A 16,027-nucleotide genomic window follows, 5' to 3' on the forward strand; every position below is an offset into this window, starting at 1 on the left:
TGTAGAAACCACGAATTGTCCACTGAAATGTCATTTGCAGATATGTGGTACCTGTACAATGATGACTCATTGTGATATCCTTGAAAATCAGACCACTTGTGTAAAGAGTCCTTAGCACTGTAGATATTTGCGGAAAAACAAAATTCTCTTAAAAGAGCACCGGACGTGGAATTCGGAGGTTGTCGGTTGGGATCCTACCGGCGGCATGTGGTTGTTTTTGCTTATGCTTTTAATAATATGCGATTGATGAGAACTACAAATTAAAAAAAAAGACATCGCCAAAGCTTCTTGGTTTTGCTGACTGTTTCCATTCTGTCATTGAGCACATTTCGGTGCAGCAACATGAAACATTTACTTGGGTTTATCTATATTACGCGATAAGGAAAAGACAAATAATTCGTAGTGGTGAAGCTATTTTTGGAAATGCGTCTTTTCAAACACGAAATGTGTATAGCACAGGGGTTCAGAAATTGTAGTCGTTAAATCATAAGTTCTTTTAGGTAGCTTGGTAGGTATGGGAACTTATCTCGGGTAGTTACGCTTCACTGCCTCATATACAATAGAATCTCGGTAACGCGAAGTCGACGGGGTGCCGTAATCATTTGCAGCCGTTTCTTTTTTATATCTCTGCGTTACCTTGGCTGCAATTGTCGCATACCAGCTGAGTTACCTCCCAGTTTTTCACCGAGGACAACATGTTGATGTTCAAGAAACCTGCACTGCAGCCGCCTTCAACGCGCACACTGTGGCCGGTGGTGCACCAGCCGAAAACGCCAGCCTTGACAACGAGCGCCTATTTCCTACTTGCTCCGCATGGAGTTCAGCGCGTAGAAAATAGTTCTCTCATAGGAGTAACGTCGTAGTCAACATGAAGAGATCTGTTCAGAATATTTGCGGCGGAAATTCTTCAAGCGCCGACCAATCGCTTAAAAATGACGATTCGGCCCAGGCTTACGGGGGCCTTGTTCATGGGAGAACAAGTACTCCGTAAGCCGGGGCTGAAACGTCATTTTTTAATCGATTGGCCGGCGCTTGAAGAATTTAAGCCATGAACATACCCGAAGAGAAGCGTTTCCATCGAACCCTGGATTTCATTTCGTTCAGAATATTAGGCACCCTTAATTAGGTGCTGAAGCCCACACGGGCCTCTGTCACAGAGGGCACGCGACGACGATTTGTTCGCAGGTACCCGTTAGGCTTGGCTTTTTCGCAAGGCTCCCTGGCACGCCAGCCATAACACTTACCCGCGAGACAGAAATGTTCTGCAGAAGATGCAGACACCAGACCGAAGAATTCGATGATGGCCGCCTTCGCGGCAGTGGGAATCTTTTGCGTTTTCATTCGCCTTTTTGACACTGCGAAACCAGCGGGACCTCGATATACCACGGCGCCCACCAATCGCACTGTGAGACGTTTTTACCCGTGATGCCATGCTACGCAAACGAAAACTAAACTGCCCATGGAGCAAGAGAAGCAGAGCGTGCTTGGAGTATTGACCGTGTGCAGTGTGCACCAATAAGGCTGGCAGATGGGGAACAGAGAGTGACCTTGGCAAATCTGTCGATGCCCAGCATGGATCAGCAGGCCATGGCGGCGCGTCCACGAGGCGGCGCATCCAGTTTTCGGCTAAGAAGGACGCGGCAGCGCCAAAAAATGAGCTGAAGCTGAGGAATTGTCGCCGAAAATTTTATGCGGGCCCTGCTCTATGTGGGATAAGCTTTCCGCACTTTTGCAGCCGCCATGGTGGCTCAGTGGTTATGACGCCCGGCTGCTGGCCCGAAAGACGCGGATTCGATCCCGGTCGCGGCGGTCGAATTTCGATGGAGGAGAAATGCTAGAGGCCCGCACACTGTGCGATGTCAGTGCACGTAAAAGAAACCCAGGAGGTCGAAATTTCCGGAGCCCTTCACTAAGGCGCCCCTAATAGCCTGTGTCGCTTTGGGACGTTAAACTCCCAAAACAACATAAACCGCACTTTTGAGAGGTGATCTTAGCAAATTAGGACCGGTGATGCCAGCTGACACATGGAATCAATACAGTAGTGTCAGGCTTCGTTACAAACTGACATACTCAGCACTGAATAGCCAGTGAAGTTTCATTGGAGGTTCGTTATATACCAGTATAGAAGAATTTTACTCTGCCAAAGCTAGATATCAAATACATAGTATTCTATGGCAACCTACAAGGGCTATCGCTTTTTCTTCCTTATGCTCAATATTTTGTTAAAACCGTTTCTTTATAGAGAGGTTTGAGATTAGTGAAAATGGTCGCTTCTTTGTTCTTGCATCACACGAGATTAATGCACAGTCCCGGCCATAATATTACGGAGCACGCTTGGGTAATTCAAACTCTCGCTACACCTTACCTAACGCAAATTAGGAGGTACTTCTTACACAGCTTAGCACACGTCACTAGCGCGTCCGCGCATGAACAGAAGACACACTCTTATCTCCTATACAGAACACGTGAGAAAATTTTCAAACACTGAAGCATGCTCCGCAATATTTTGGCCGCACCTGTACACTTAGTGCTTTGTTCATTTGTGATGTGTTCTTCCTTTCCTTTGCCCGTTGTCGGTGTAGTACATGATTGCCTCCTTCCCAGTGTTCGAGCGTTAGTAGTCTTTTTCAGTTAATTTAAGTGCACGTGTACATGTTGACACGTGTTTTCATTCGTGTTTTCGAGCGTCAGATGTTACTCGCTCTTTCCTCGAATTCACGTCGCCGGCGTTCTCGTCGTCAGTGTCGGCAGCGCCACCTGCCGTCTGACTAGGCTAGAAAGTGGCAAAGTGGATTGAGAAAAATGCCTTCTCCACATTTAGGTCACACGAGCCAAGTGACGGGTGGCAAAGTGGCCAGAGGAAAGTAGGGAAGATGCAGAGAGGGTGGGAGGCGATGGGCGGTCTACCCTTCGGCGCACCCCCCCCCCCCCTCGGCTCCGGGGTGTAGTTGGTTTGAAATCCACCTCCGGACAGCGACGGGAACAAGCACAACCCGACTCGGCGCCTTCATTCCTCCTGTCACACCACATCTAACATTCACAGATTAGTGTTACAGACTCGCCATCAGATTGTAATTGTTATTCATATTTATGTCTTTTTACTGTCATCCGGCCTTAAGCCCATTCTGCCAACTGGAAGTGGGAGCAGGGCACTTTGTTTTCATTATTTTTTCTCCCCAGACTAATATCATTCCTCCTTCCAACCACCCTCTCTCCGCCCCTCTAGCCTCCTCATTTTCACTGGAAGGCAACAGGAGGGGGACGCGAGGTGAGAAATTACTCAGACAAGAGAAAATTACTAAGAAGAAAAGGATTCAGATGATGACTGCTTACCTAAGTGCAAAATAGACAGCCTACCGAAGAACTATCTCTGTAAACACGGAACTTGCCAGAGCTATTTCTTCTCGCTTTCCTCGGCGAAAGCTACCCGGCCTCACAAACTCCAATGGTGGCTGCGCTTGAAATAGCCACCTACCGGTGCAGTAACGCATCGGCAAACAGTTACGCCACTATGCCGGTAGTGGTATGAGGACTCGCGGCGGTCTACCGATGTGGCTGCTTTTGCGTACTTACGCAGTCGGAATTGGAGTAGATTGAGAAGTGAAAGACAATGAACTCAGACGTTGAGTACAATCAGAATTGAAATAAACTGGCGAGTGTCAGAAGAATGATATAGCATTCCCTGCTTATCTATAAAGCTGTCACCTCTCACTTTTTTTTTCATTGCCAGTTCTGAGTTCTTCATACGATATGAACGATAAATTCTTGAAAATTGGAGACTAACTTGTGTTTCTGCGCTTAGAAACTGCCATGCTGATCGAAGGCCTTGCGATTATTTAGTATGTTACTGCTAGTGTTAGTTTTATTTTGCAGTGTTTAATTATTTTGAATGCGCCTTCAAATGAATGATTTTTTTCACGCGGTTCATAGCTTTACTGTTGTCCTGTGTGTTTCGAGAAAAGAACACTAAAGTTATGGGATGTGTATTTGTGATATATCTGATAATTAATGATGCATTTAATGTGTTACATTGGGTTGTTTTTGCGTAGTGTGTTAGTTTTAGTGCAGTTAGTAGATCTCGATATTCAAGTTAGCCAGGGGGTTTCAAACCTCGACTTTAAGGCGGTCGTATTGTCTTTCACCTAGCATTTTTTAGCTAACATTATTAAGTGCACATTTGCCTCATGTATAGCTAAAGACTGCAGGTCTCATCTCTGGACGAATTTCACTGAATCACCGTTGTTATATAACTCCAAATATTTTGGACCACTCACATCAAGTGGCTTCATTTTTCTAACATCTCCTTCAGACGTGTGGCTCAAAACATTATGTTTAATAACCTCGGTTTTAGAGAAATGCAAACTGCAATCGTGATGTGTTCGTTACTCTTTGTTTACCGTTTCACACGTACTCTTCAATTTTTTGTTGAATAAGCTACTATTACAATTTGCTGATTGATATATCTGTGATAGTCCACTGCCTTTTGTGACTGCTTCGTTGTTGAAGTCTAATTGATAAGTTACTGACTAAGCATCTGGCATATTTATAATCCACAAGTCAAAATGTAAAAGCAGTGGTGCTCTTCTAACTGAAACATTATTGAAAATTGCCTAAAAAACGCAGAGTCGGAGAAGTAGAGGCTAATAAACTACCACTACTACTTCGAACTGGTTAAGCCAAGAACTATATGCTTTACCAGAACCTGGTGCGAAAATAAAAGCGCTGAGCACTCTGACTTGTGTTTTAGTGGGACTCTTAATGTAAATCGTACTGCTCTTATTTTGCATCACCCTTTTCGTTCTTTCGACCTCCTGCTCCGCTCCATGCATGCGTAAAGACGGTAGGTACTGCCTAAAGTCACCTCTGAAGAAGGAGCCCACCCGGCTTCGAAACATTAAATTTTAAATTAAATTTTTTGGTTGGGTATTTGACAGAGTTTATTAGATGCCCTTATATTGTAACTTTGAAGACTCAGATTAAATGAACAAGACACGCGTAGGCAAGGAAAAGGAGATGAGCGGCTGGTTATGACATAGAAGGAAGCGAACAGTCACCGAAACCAAGTAGCATCGGGAGAATGTTTTCACTCATTTTATAATTTGTTGGCGTAATCCTTCATACATATAGTGCAGGCAAGATATTTTGAACCTGCTTGTGGAACACAATATTCCAAATTTTCTTTACAAAGCTTCATTAGGATCGAGAAGAAGTAAAAGAAAAATTTTGCTTTAAGCATAGAATATGTAAAAGTCTAGTATTTAAAAACTCCTAAAGAGAGCAACTTCTACCGAAATAACGCAAATGGGGCTTGCTTTTTTGTCACACCTTCTAGGTTTGCATTGCAATTGTTAAGAACGAATGTATCTGCACAGGAAGAAGCTGGACTGGACGTCCTGTCCAGTTTGCGGTCCCTCAGTGTTCTTTTTATTCACATAGATGAATGTGAGCTAAGAAATTACACTGAAATCCGCCACGGTTGAAACCTCCAAATGTTAACCCAATCGACACCGCATTTTTCGCATGGGAAGACTGCCTCGATTGTTAACCGCAAGAACGCCGTGTGTTTCGCGATGAGAATCAGCTCCCGTTGCCAACTGCAAAACATCGTATCTTCTGCTGTTAACATCTAATCTCTATCGCGACCGTAAGCACGTCGTATTTTTTAGGGGAAATTTACCCCAAGACTAGCAATGAAAATCACGCCTCGAGTTGGCAGGCCTCTAATGGACAGGCAGTTTACTGCCAACTGTGTTGTTTCATATTTAGCGCAATGTGAACTGTGCCGGTCCGCCTCATGCAGCTAGCGCTAACAGGAATCTAGGGACTGGGAACTAGGGATGAACGGAACCGGAGAGAAACAAGCCAGAGCTCGACATCTGTTGCATTTCAAATCATAATTCAGTGCAATAAATGTGCATGCGAAGTTCTTGCCTGCTCGAATATCCGAATGAAAATCAATCAGCTGTTGGACGCTCACTAGCATTCATGAATTCACGTCCCTAAGTTCACTTCGCATACCTTCACATAGCGGTATCGTGCATTGATATTAGAAAGCGCTGCCTGCAGATAAAGGTCGACTAAAATTTGCTGCCATGCTCTACGCAATATAAGGAATACTGGTCGTATGCTTCTTTATGCCGCCGATTCTGGGCACTGGACGTTAAATGGCTAACTACAGAATATCTTGTGCAGGAAATTATTTTTCCCAACCACAATGGTAGTTTGTTTCTTAGCCGAGAGGCGAAGCGCTTACAGCAGCCCTAGGCTCCGAACATGTGTAAAGTAAGGTGAAGCCTTGTTCTCATGTTCTGACGCCTTTTGGTATTTAGGGGTACCGTAAAGGCTCCCTTATACGGTTGAGAATCAAAAACATGCTCCTTGGTTATTTTTTTGCAAAGGGTGCACTTTTCAGTACGTCCCTGCTCAGATTTCTTTCGTAGTTTTAGATGATATTCGCAGACAACTTGTTAAGTAGGTTAAACAGGTCGATAATACCAACGTCAAAATGAAAGGAATTACAGTTCGTCCAACCTTCCTTTGTTCTCTCAACAAGACACCAAAAGACGAACAGTAATCTCTGACCATAAAGGCGCAGAGCGATCCAAGCTGTTTCGCTAAGACATAAAGGTGCTTTATAAGGAATTATTGCACATGCTCAAGACAATTAGAGGTACAAAATGCACTTCGTTTAACCGTACCACAGATGTACAGGCGCGGCCAGAATAATACGGAGCACGCCACAGGCGACGCATCAAGGAGAAACTAAAGTCACTGGACTTTAGGATGGATGGATGGATGGATGGATGGATGGATGGATGGATGGATGGATGGATGGATGGATGGATGGATGGATGGATGGATGGATGGATGGATGGACGGATGGACGGATGGACGGATGGACGGACGGATGGACGGATGGATGGATGGATGGATGGATGGATGGATGGATGGATGGATGGATGGATGGATGGATGGATGGACGGATGGATGGATGGATGGACGGATGGATGGATGGACGGATGGATGGATGGATGGATGGATGGATGGATGGATGGATGGATGGATGGATGGATGGATGGATGGATGGATGGATGGATGGATGGATACGGCTCAACCCTTCAAATCGGGCGATGGCTCAAGCCACCTAGCCATGACTTATGAAATTTTACTCTTCTCTTGATTTTAGCCACCAATCAGATAACCTTCGCTTGGTTACTTCTACCCGCTTAAAATCTACTTTCCCTTCACTGTCCTTAAACCCCAATGCCTTGGATAAATCAGCCTCGTTGCTTTCCACTGTAGGGTGAAGCCTTTTACAGAAAAGTATCAAGTGTTCAGCCGTTTCCTGCTCCTCTCCGCACGCAACGCACAACGTGTCTATCTCAAGGTACCTGACTCTATATGTCTTAGTCCTCAAAACTCCCGTCCTGGCCTCAAACAACAAAGAGCTTCCCCTGCAATTATCGTAGATACTTTCTTTGGCAATTTCCTGCTTAAAGATCCTGCATGTTTCCAGTGCTGATTTGGTCAGCATCCCTGTTTTCCACAAAGCTCTCTCTGTTTCTTTAACCTTTTTGTTAACTGATAACTGCTGATTTGCCCCTACTGCTGTCCAGATATTTGCTTGTCAATTTTCTAGTCCGCTTTCTCTATTTCGTATCAACAGTCCTTATATACAGGTATCTGAAAACTTTCCTAGCCCACTGCTTTTCCGCCGTTTTTATCAATCGCTCCTCAAATGCTATCTTACTGCTAGCTTCTCTGCTCTCGAACGACGCCCATCCCATATCACCTTGTACCCCCTGATTTGGTGTATTGCCAACTGCTCCCAAAGCTAGCCTCCCTACGCCACGTTGTTTAATTTCTAACCTTGCTTGAACATCTGGCCTCATGCAAAGGACCGCATTACCGAAAGTCAGGCTAGGAACCATCACCCTTTTCCAGATCCCTCTTACCACTTCATACCTATTGTAATTCCACAGTGCCATATTTTTCATGACAGCTGCATTCCTACTACCTTTATTCATTACATATTTTTCATGCTCTGTCAGATACTCAGCGCCGTTATTTAAGATACTTGTACTCATCCACTATTTCTAGCGTGAACTCCTGTATTCTATGCTCGCCAACCTCATCATTAAATATCATGACTGCAGATTTTTCCTCACTGAACTTGAAACTTCATCTATCTCCCTCTGTACCACATATCTCTATCAACTTCTGTAAATCTTCCTTGCTGTCAGCCATTAGCACAATATCATCGGAGTATATTAGTCCCGGTAATGACTGTTTAATCGATTCTCCTTGCTTGAAAAAAGAAACGTTGAACTCTAGTCCGCTCGTATATAGCTTGGACTCCAACCCTTGCAGATACAACATGAACAACAAAGGAGACAGAGGACATCCTTGCCTAAGCCCCCGCTGTATCTCTACAGGCTCTGATACATTTTTTTTTCCCATTTTATAAGCACTCTGTTACCTTTATATATATATCTTTTAAACGATTAATTACACCATCTTCCACATCCAATATGCCCAGTATGTCCCACAGATACTCTTGAATAACGTTGTCGTAGGCTCCCTTAATATCCATAAATGCTAGCCATAGGGGCCTCTGTTCCTTTTCAGCAAACTCTATGCGCGGCGTCAACGAAAACAGATCGTCCTCCAACCTCCTTTGTTTCTGGAACCCATTTTGTAACTGCCCTAGCACCCCCTCGTTCTCCACCCAAACCTGCAATCTGTCCTTTATAATTTGCATCACCACCCTGTACACCACAGATGTCACTGTTATGGGACAGTAGTTACTTACGTCAGCTTTGTCCCCCTTTCCCTTATATATCATGTTCATTCTACTTAATCGCCATTCATCGGGGACTTTCCCATCCACTATCATTTTATTCACTGCCGGTATTAATGTTTGCTTGGATTTTGGTCATAGCTTCTTTATTAACATAATCGGAACACCATCTGGTCCTGTTGACGGGCCACTAAGAGCCTTCTCTGCCCTTTCCCACTCTCTTTGCTCAAGTGAAGCTATTGCAGTAACCGGTCTATCCTCCTTTGATAAATTGTGTGCAACATTTCTTTCCTTAATTTTTTCTGTCATCCTTGTTCCTATGTGTTTTATCGCTTCATCACCTTCTAGTCGAATACCCTGATCTGTAACAATAAACCTTTGTTCTATCCTAGTCTTATTACTCATTGCATTTAGATGCTTCCAGAATTTTGAGCTGCCTTTCTATCCTTTTTATTTACTTCAGACATCCATTTGGCACCCTTTCTTCTAATTTTCTCATTAATCAAATAGGACGCTTTCCTTCTACAGTTTATGAAGGTATTCCATTTTCTGTCTACTTCAACTTCTGGTTCCCCCTCTTCTTGGCATATCTGTGTTCCCTGGACGCTTCCTGACGTTTCTCTGTCGCCCTCTTGACCTCCTCGTCCCACCAACTCTTGGGTTTGCGTCTTTTCTTTTTTAGCTTTACTCGCAGCTTATCTAGCTCTTGCTCCAGTAATCGAGTTAATTTCGTATAAGTCCATTCTGTTTCACTATCCTCAAAAATTAATTTATCAATTTGTTTGGCTGCTGCTTCCAATTGCTTTTCTGGGTAAAAATTCCCCTCTGATTGTTCATCTCGCTTCAGTCCTACTTTGGTTTCTCTTCTGAAACTCAACTTGATACGCTTGTGGTCACTACCTAGACTTCTGGAACCATGTTAATCTATGCTCATTACCCCTAATCTATTATACATCCTCTGTGACATTTGTGCATAATCTATCGTCGAGTGCAGACTCCCTGCCTCCCGTGTTATGAGCACTTCACACTTCTCGGTACTGTTGCGTAAAACAATCATGCCTGTCACACATGTCCTGCAGCATGCTTCCTGTCGAACCTGTGTACCCACCCAGGTCTTCTGTATGGGGGTTCTTATCGCCTAATATAATTATCTCGCCCTGTCCTCCTAGCTCATCAATGTCGCTTACAATACATTCTACCATTTTCCTGTTTTACTCTTTTGCGTTAGCTCCTGTCCGCAGGTATACTAAACTAAGCCAAGAAGTGTTTTCTCCCCTGCCACTTTTACGTTTAGCTATAAATGTTCCTTGCATCCCAGTTTAGCCCTTTGGAAATTCTTACTTTTAAGAATGAATGCCCCAATTCTATCCCCCTTTCTGCTGCCCTCTGTTCTATTGCAATATTCCCACGCTTAGTCTGGGTTACACGGTGGTTGCTCCATGTCTCTAAGATGCGTTTCCATTAAACTGCATCTAAGCGCCACCTATCAACGACAGGAAGAAACATTTGGCCGTCCGCGCGCAGCGAGACTACCCGCCACCGAGCCCCGATCTTTGTTTCAACCCTGGCGTTACTTTGCTCGAAAGATGCCGAGCTGTTCCGAGCAATTCCGCCAGGCGATACCTTCCTCCAAGCGGGTTGAGTTTATCGTGCCGAGCGCCAAGCTGTGTTGCGCTACGAATCGCGCAGCCTTTCCTTTGCTGCAGGCATGCAGACTACACGTTATGCCGACAGGCCTGCGGCAAAAAAGTGGGTCCGTGCCCCGGCTCCTTTCCGCGCGTGCCGACTCGCATAGTTTCCGACGCTCGTGCTAGGTAGCGCGCATAAGCAGTTCTCCGTAAAGTCACTGGGACGGGAAAAGTACCGCAACAATCGCCGCAGCCGCCGACCCGCCGCCATATTTGGTCCAGCAGCGCTGAAGCGACGGCCGCGCGCTGTGCCTTTTAACGCAGAATAAATTAGTCTGCGAATTGTGCGTGCTTTTACAGTAATGAATGAAGCATGCTGTTGTTCACTTGCTAATTAGGCGAAAAAAGACTGCAATATTAGGACGGAGGCCTTTCTAGACTCAGGGAAAGAAAATGTGTCCGCGGCTTTGTGACCGGGGAGCCGTCCACTACGGCACCTCTTTCTTCCTTTCTTCTTTCTTCCTTTCTTCTTTCACTCCCTCCTTTATCCCTTCCCTTACGGCGCGGTTCAGGTGTCCAACGATATATGAGACAGGTACTGCGCCATTTCCTTTCCCCTGAAACCAATTACTACTACTACTTGTGACCGGATATGTCACTCTTACATTAGAAGGCATGTAAGGAAGGAAATTTGATCATGGCTGATATGGGCCAAAACCGATGTCGAAAATGATTTCACTACAGCGAACACGATGGTGAGCTCCAAATTTGGTCCGAGCCACTTCCAAATTTCGCCCTCACTCGCAAAAAATGACTTCGGCCGAATTAAACCAAAATCGATGACGAACCTAATTCGATTACGGGGAACACGACGATGACCTCCAAACTTGACCCGGACCACTCCGATATTTGGCCCACCCTCGCCTGAAATTTGACCTGGGCCGATTTGGGCCAAAATCGTTGTGCAACCTGATTCAACTGCGGAAAACGCGATGGTTACCTTTAAATTTGGCCTGGGCCGATTAGAAGATTGGTTTATGGGAGGCTTAACGTCCCAAAGCGACTCAGGCTATGAGAGACGCCGTAGTGAAGTGCTCCGGCAATTTCGACCACCTGGGGTTCTTTAACGTGCACTGACATCGCACAGCACGCGGGCCTCTGCAATTTCGCCTCCATCGAAATTCGACCGCCGCGCCGGGATCGGACCCGCGTCTTACGGGCCAGCAGCCGAGCGCCATAACCACTCAGCCACCGCGGCGGCTTAAAATTAAAAGAATCACAAAGAACGCATAGGAAGGCACAAATGCTTTCGCATTATCGCGCGTAAGGAGACCTAATTGCTCCCCTGAATTTTTGCTTGCGTATGCGTCACGCGTACTGTGGCGAAAAAAAAACATGCGAACAGCGTGGGGCGTGTGCTCTCCACTCTTCGGATTTATTAAGGCTAAAGCCTTTCTTGCCTCATGAGTGGCGTAGACGGAAGTTATAGAAACACCGTGCGCCCAAAAGTACGCACATGAACTGTCCATTCTGTGCAGCCATATAGCTCGTCGGTTGACGTTCTTTTTTGCCGCTGGGAATGGAAAACAGCGTTTTATTTATTTATTTATTTATTGTACCCTCAGGGCCAAAGGCATTACAGGATTCCCGCCGATTGCTGCACCCAAAGGCGCGGCACCCAGGCATTCTTCGATGTCTTTATGCAGGCATCAAATGCACAAGCGTCAATACGCGACAGGAAATGCTGTGCACGCTTATCTCATAAGAGCAAGCGCTACGTAGTGCTCCGGGCGGTCTGTGTGTCGGGGGCAGCTAGAAAGAAGCGAGCGGACCATTTATGGCCGGGAATGACCACGTCACCGCGGAGAACGAATCGGGAGCGCGCGCGCGCTGGCCCGCCGGCGCGGCCGCGAGAGAAAAGGAATGCGGTACTTTTCCCGTTCGAGTGACTTCTCCGCAGATCAGCGACCGTCCCTGCGCCCCGTATTATTCTGGCCGCGCCTGTACATACGTCCTACCCGGCTCACTGGCTTTGGCGTTCCACTGAAGGTCCCAAGTTCACGGTATAGAAACTCAGTGTGGAAAAAAAAAATTGAACTGTGTGATGTCAGCGCTAGATAAGAATCGCGGATGGGGTAAATTAATACGCAGCCCTATAATACGGCATCTCCCACAGACCCTGTTTCTGTTCGGTATCTTAAACCCAACAATTCACAGTTCACGTGATTATTATTGCTTGGTCCTTAGTTATACCTCGTCCGCGGTTAGTGTTAAAGGATTTCTCGCACAAACAAGAATTTCTGCAAAAGCATGTTCATGTCTGATTAAAGAAAAAAGTGCAGCTGGTGCGTGCTCTCCTTATGGTCTACGTTAATAGCCGTCCTGTTAGTGCCTGGAGGAGTCCTTGCAGTAGAGCGCTAATTGAACGGCGTCGCAGAACTGCAGCGTGCTGCGCATATTTCCGTCAGCGCTAGTGCAACAGAACATTCCAGCGCTTCGCCCATCCTCGCTACTCCAGGCCGCGCTAAAGTTCCAGTGACTTTAGGCCGCGCAAGCAGACAGCGCCCGAAACTGCGGCCACCATACCCGAGAATGACGCAGCGCTCCAACGCGGCGGCGCGACCGTTATCAAAGGCGCCGTCATGCAGCTCTCGCTCGCCGGCCGCGCGGCCACTTCCAGACACGAGCTCGATAACGGCTTCGCTCCGAGGCAACGGAAGGCGATCGGTGATCGAGACTCTGCTTACTGCCGCCCAACGTCAGCAGGTAGTAGATGGCCGTAGAGAGCTGGGTAGGGCAGTTCATCCGACTCGCATGCGTCCCTGCGGCGAGGTTCCGGACATACCAGCGTTTATTGGTGCGCAGCTACACTGACGCACTTCCATCGTCTTCAGTAAGTGACGAAGCTGGTGTCTGCGTCAGTTCGCGTGCTTCTTCAGACGAAGACACTTTTTCTGATTTGGGAGCCAGCTTGAGTGGTTGCCGTCAGTGCGCTTGGTTTGTGAACACGTTCGACACTGCGCAGAAATTGAGTTGGAATTGAAGAGGTGAGTTGACCTTCACTTGTCTAAGGACTTAACAGAGGGCCTTCTATGGCACTCGAGTGCTAACACCTTTCCTGTCATTAGTGCCTTTAAAGGAAGGACTGTTGCGCGTCACGTGAAGTTATATCCACTAAGTTACCATCCGTTGCCTTTGCAAGGGCTCTCCGAGCGGGGGCTAGGTGGTTAGCGCCCTCGGGTGCTGTGCTCGAGGACGTAGGTTCAGGCTCGGCCGCCGCGACTGCGTTTCGATTGAGGCGAAATGGAAGACAGCTCTGCACTGTGCTATGTCGGTGCGCGTTAACAAACCAAGGTTATCTAAATTTACCCACAACCTTCCCTCACGGTGCCTCTTTCTTTCGCGTCCTGCGTCCGTAGCGGTTAAATTCAGCGGTCCACCGAGAAATGACATTTGCTGCAACGTGGTTCAACTGGTGTAGTAAATGTCCCATAGTTGCCAGAGCGAGGACTGAGGAAGGCATAAATTTTGTGGCGCTGCTTGATGCATCCAGCGCCATGACGTAACAAGCAAAAAGGAGAAACTGAAACCCCGATATTGACGTTTACCTGGCGCAGATTTTGTAATTTTTTTTCGAAGCAAATATACGGTCAACGATGACGAAGACGGAACGGTGCTCAGATGAGTCGGCAAGCCATTGACAACGTCTTCAGCCGATTTAACTTCACAGAAATTTTGGCTTTTAAGTTGCCCACTTAAACATTGCGGCATTAAACTGCATCAATCCTCAGCCGACATGTCCGAGCATCGTTCGTCGTTCGCCTTGTTATTCGTCGAGCGTCATGTAAACGCATGCCGTGAGTTATTTCTGCAGGCGCCTCCCTAAATAAATGAAGCTATAAGAGAATACATGCAGGCGTATGAAAGTGAATCGCATGGCTGGAATTATTTCCCTAAGAGGCAAATTAGGGATACCAATAGAAGCTGCGTTACATCGAAAGCCATGGTTTATTAAACCCTAGAAACTTCCCATTAAGCTGCCGTTGAGTATTCGAACGTGGACCCTGGTGGCATTAAAATGAACTGAGCGTAGCGCCGGCAAACGAATCGTGGTCAGATTAAAAGGTTCGCTATACTTGCAAACCTGAACCTGCTACGGGTCCATTTGGACGCAAGATATTAAACGTATTTTTGGAATTGTGGTGGAGGGCTTGAAGCTTGCTTCACATCGGCCTCAGGTTGAACCGGTATTGCACTGCCTCCGGGATCGGTCTGGGGCATTATAGCACGCGTATTTTCTATCTTTGCTCTCCTCTCTTTCAACTCTCCCCTTTTCTGCACGTGGCAGCGATTGTGGCTTGGCTTGAGCCAGTGGGCAGGCCCGTGAACTTTAATGTTCTTTCTTCCGATCAGCAACAGCAGCAACAGTAAACAATGTACTATCGGCGATAAAAGTGCCCCGGACGTGCGAGCACTCGCAAAAACCGTACAGCCGGTGGTGGCATCTATGTATTGTCTCCGTGGTAGAAGCGGCGGTCCTCCGAGGCTGTCCTCGTATCAGTGTTCCAATGAGTAGAAACTTGGGCCAGTCGGTAACGGTGATCCACGGTATGCGAGTGTAGCGAAAAACGGGACAAGGGACAAAGACGCACACAGCACAGCGCCTGTGTTGTGTGCGTCTTTCGTTGTCCCTTGTCCAGTTTCGCGCTACACTCCCTCACCATGTATCAGTCTTCCAATCCTTCGGTTTGATACGCGAAGCAACGCTGCAGGCAGCCCGCAACAGCGTTCTGCTAGTAAAATTAGATAGGGCATGTAGCTTGGCACCTTATCAAAGCAGCACATTTAGCGGCAGCATACGCCGTGAACCGCGCCGGTTTGCCGACTCATCGAGTGGGCTGCTTCTGGAGGGGCGCCCCTTATCTCGCGGAACGAACGTGCCCTTCTCGGACCCCTATGTGACTGTCGTGACGCAGCGATACATTTGAGCCCGAAGCGGCGCGTCCTGTGCATGCGTCCCCGATAGCACCATCGGCGTCGGAAGAAAAGCAAACGCGGAGAGGATGACTGAAATGCGCAAACAAATCGCAGTATGACGCAGGCGTATTAGCTCCTGGATAGGAAATTCGAAAGGGGGTTTGTAAGTATACTTACAAAAGCGACGCTACTGCGCCTGCGAAATGTAATTAGACTGCTCTATTGTTCAGTTTCCTGCAACCAAGATCTCATCATGTTGTGCATGATTCAGTAGCTTTGCTAGCGTTTCATATGATGATCACGCAAGTTACCCTAAGCACAAACGTGAACAGTGAAGGGCCACTAGAAATTTGTGCTTGTCGAAAACTGAAAGGCAGAATATCTACAAATTACAGTTAGATCCGTCGCGTCCTTGTAGATATTAGTGCTTCATTGCACAATTGATTGCAATGTCGCTAACATTGACGATTGAATGAGTACATACAGACCACTCAACATACCTCCATCGTATTAGGTCCTTTTAAAACAACCACATTGAACGCTTGAAATCTGGAGCGACTTCAGAGTTACATATATATCTTTATTTACTCGTTTCATATTTAATCCAAGACGTTGCGTTACA

General features: G+C 46.6%; 1 protein-coding gene and 1 pseudogene across 2 annotated transcripts in view; both read left to right on the plus strand.

Moving 5' to 3' along the window:
* The first annotated feature begins 13,173 nt into the window (after window positions 1–13,173).
* LOC144121983 (uncharacterized) overlaps window positions 13,174–16,027 on the plus strand; it is a 56,145-nt gene continuing 53,291 nt past the window's right edge. The window contains exon 1 of one of the 2 annotated variants that reach the window (XM_077655460.1): window positions 13,174–13,475. The gene's annotated coding sequence lies outside the window, so the exon portion shown is untranslated. The remainder of the gene's footprint in view (window positions 13,476–16,027) is intronic. The other variant, XM_077655461.1, reaches the window with a different exon arrangement.
* Window positions 14,605–14,702, plus strand: LOC144122218 (U2 spliceosomal RNA; annotated as a pseudogene).

Source organism: Amblyomma americanum, chromosome 2, assembly GCF_052857255.1.
Source record: "Amblyomma americanum isolate KBUSLIRL-KWMA chromosome 2, ASM5285725v1, whole genome shotgun sequence".
Taxonomy (NCBI): domain Eukaryota; kingdom Metazoa; phylum Arthropoda; class Arachnida; order Ixodida; family Ixodidae; genus Amblyomma; species Amblyomma americanum.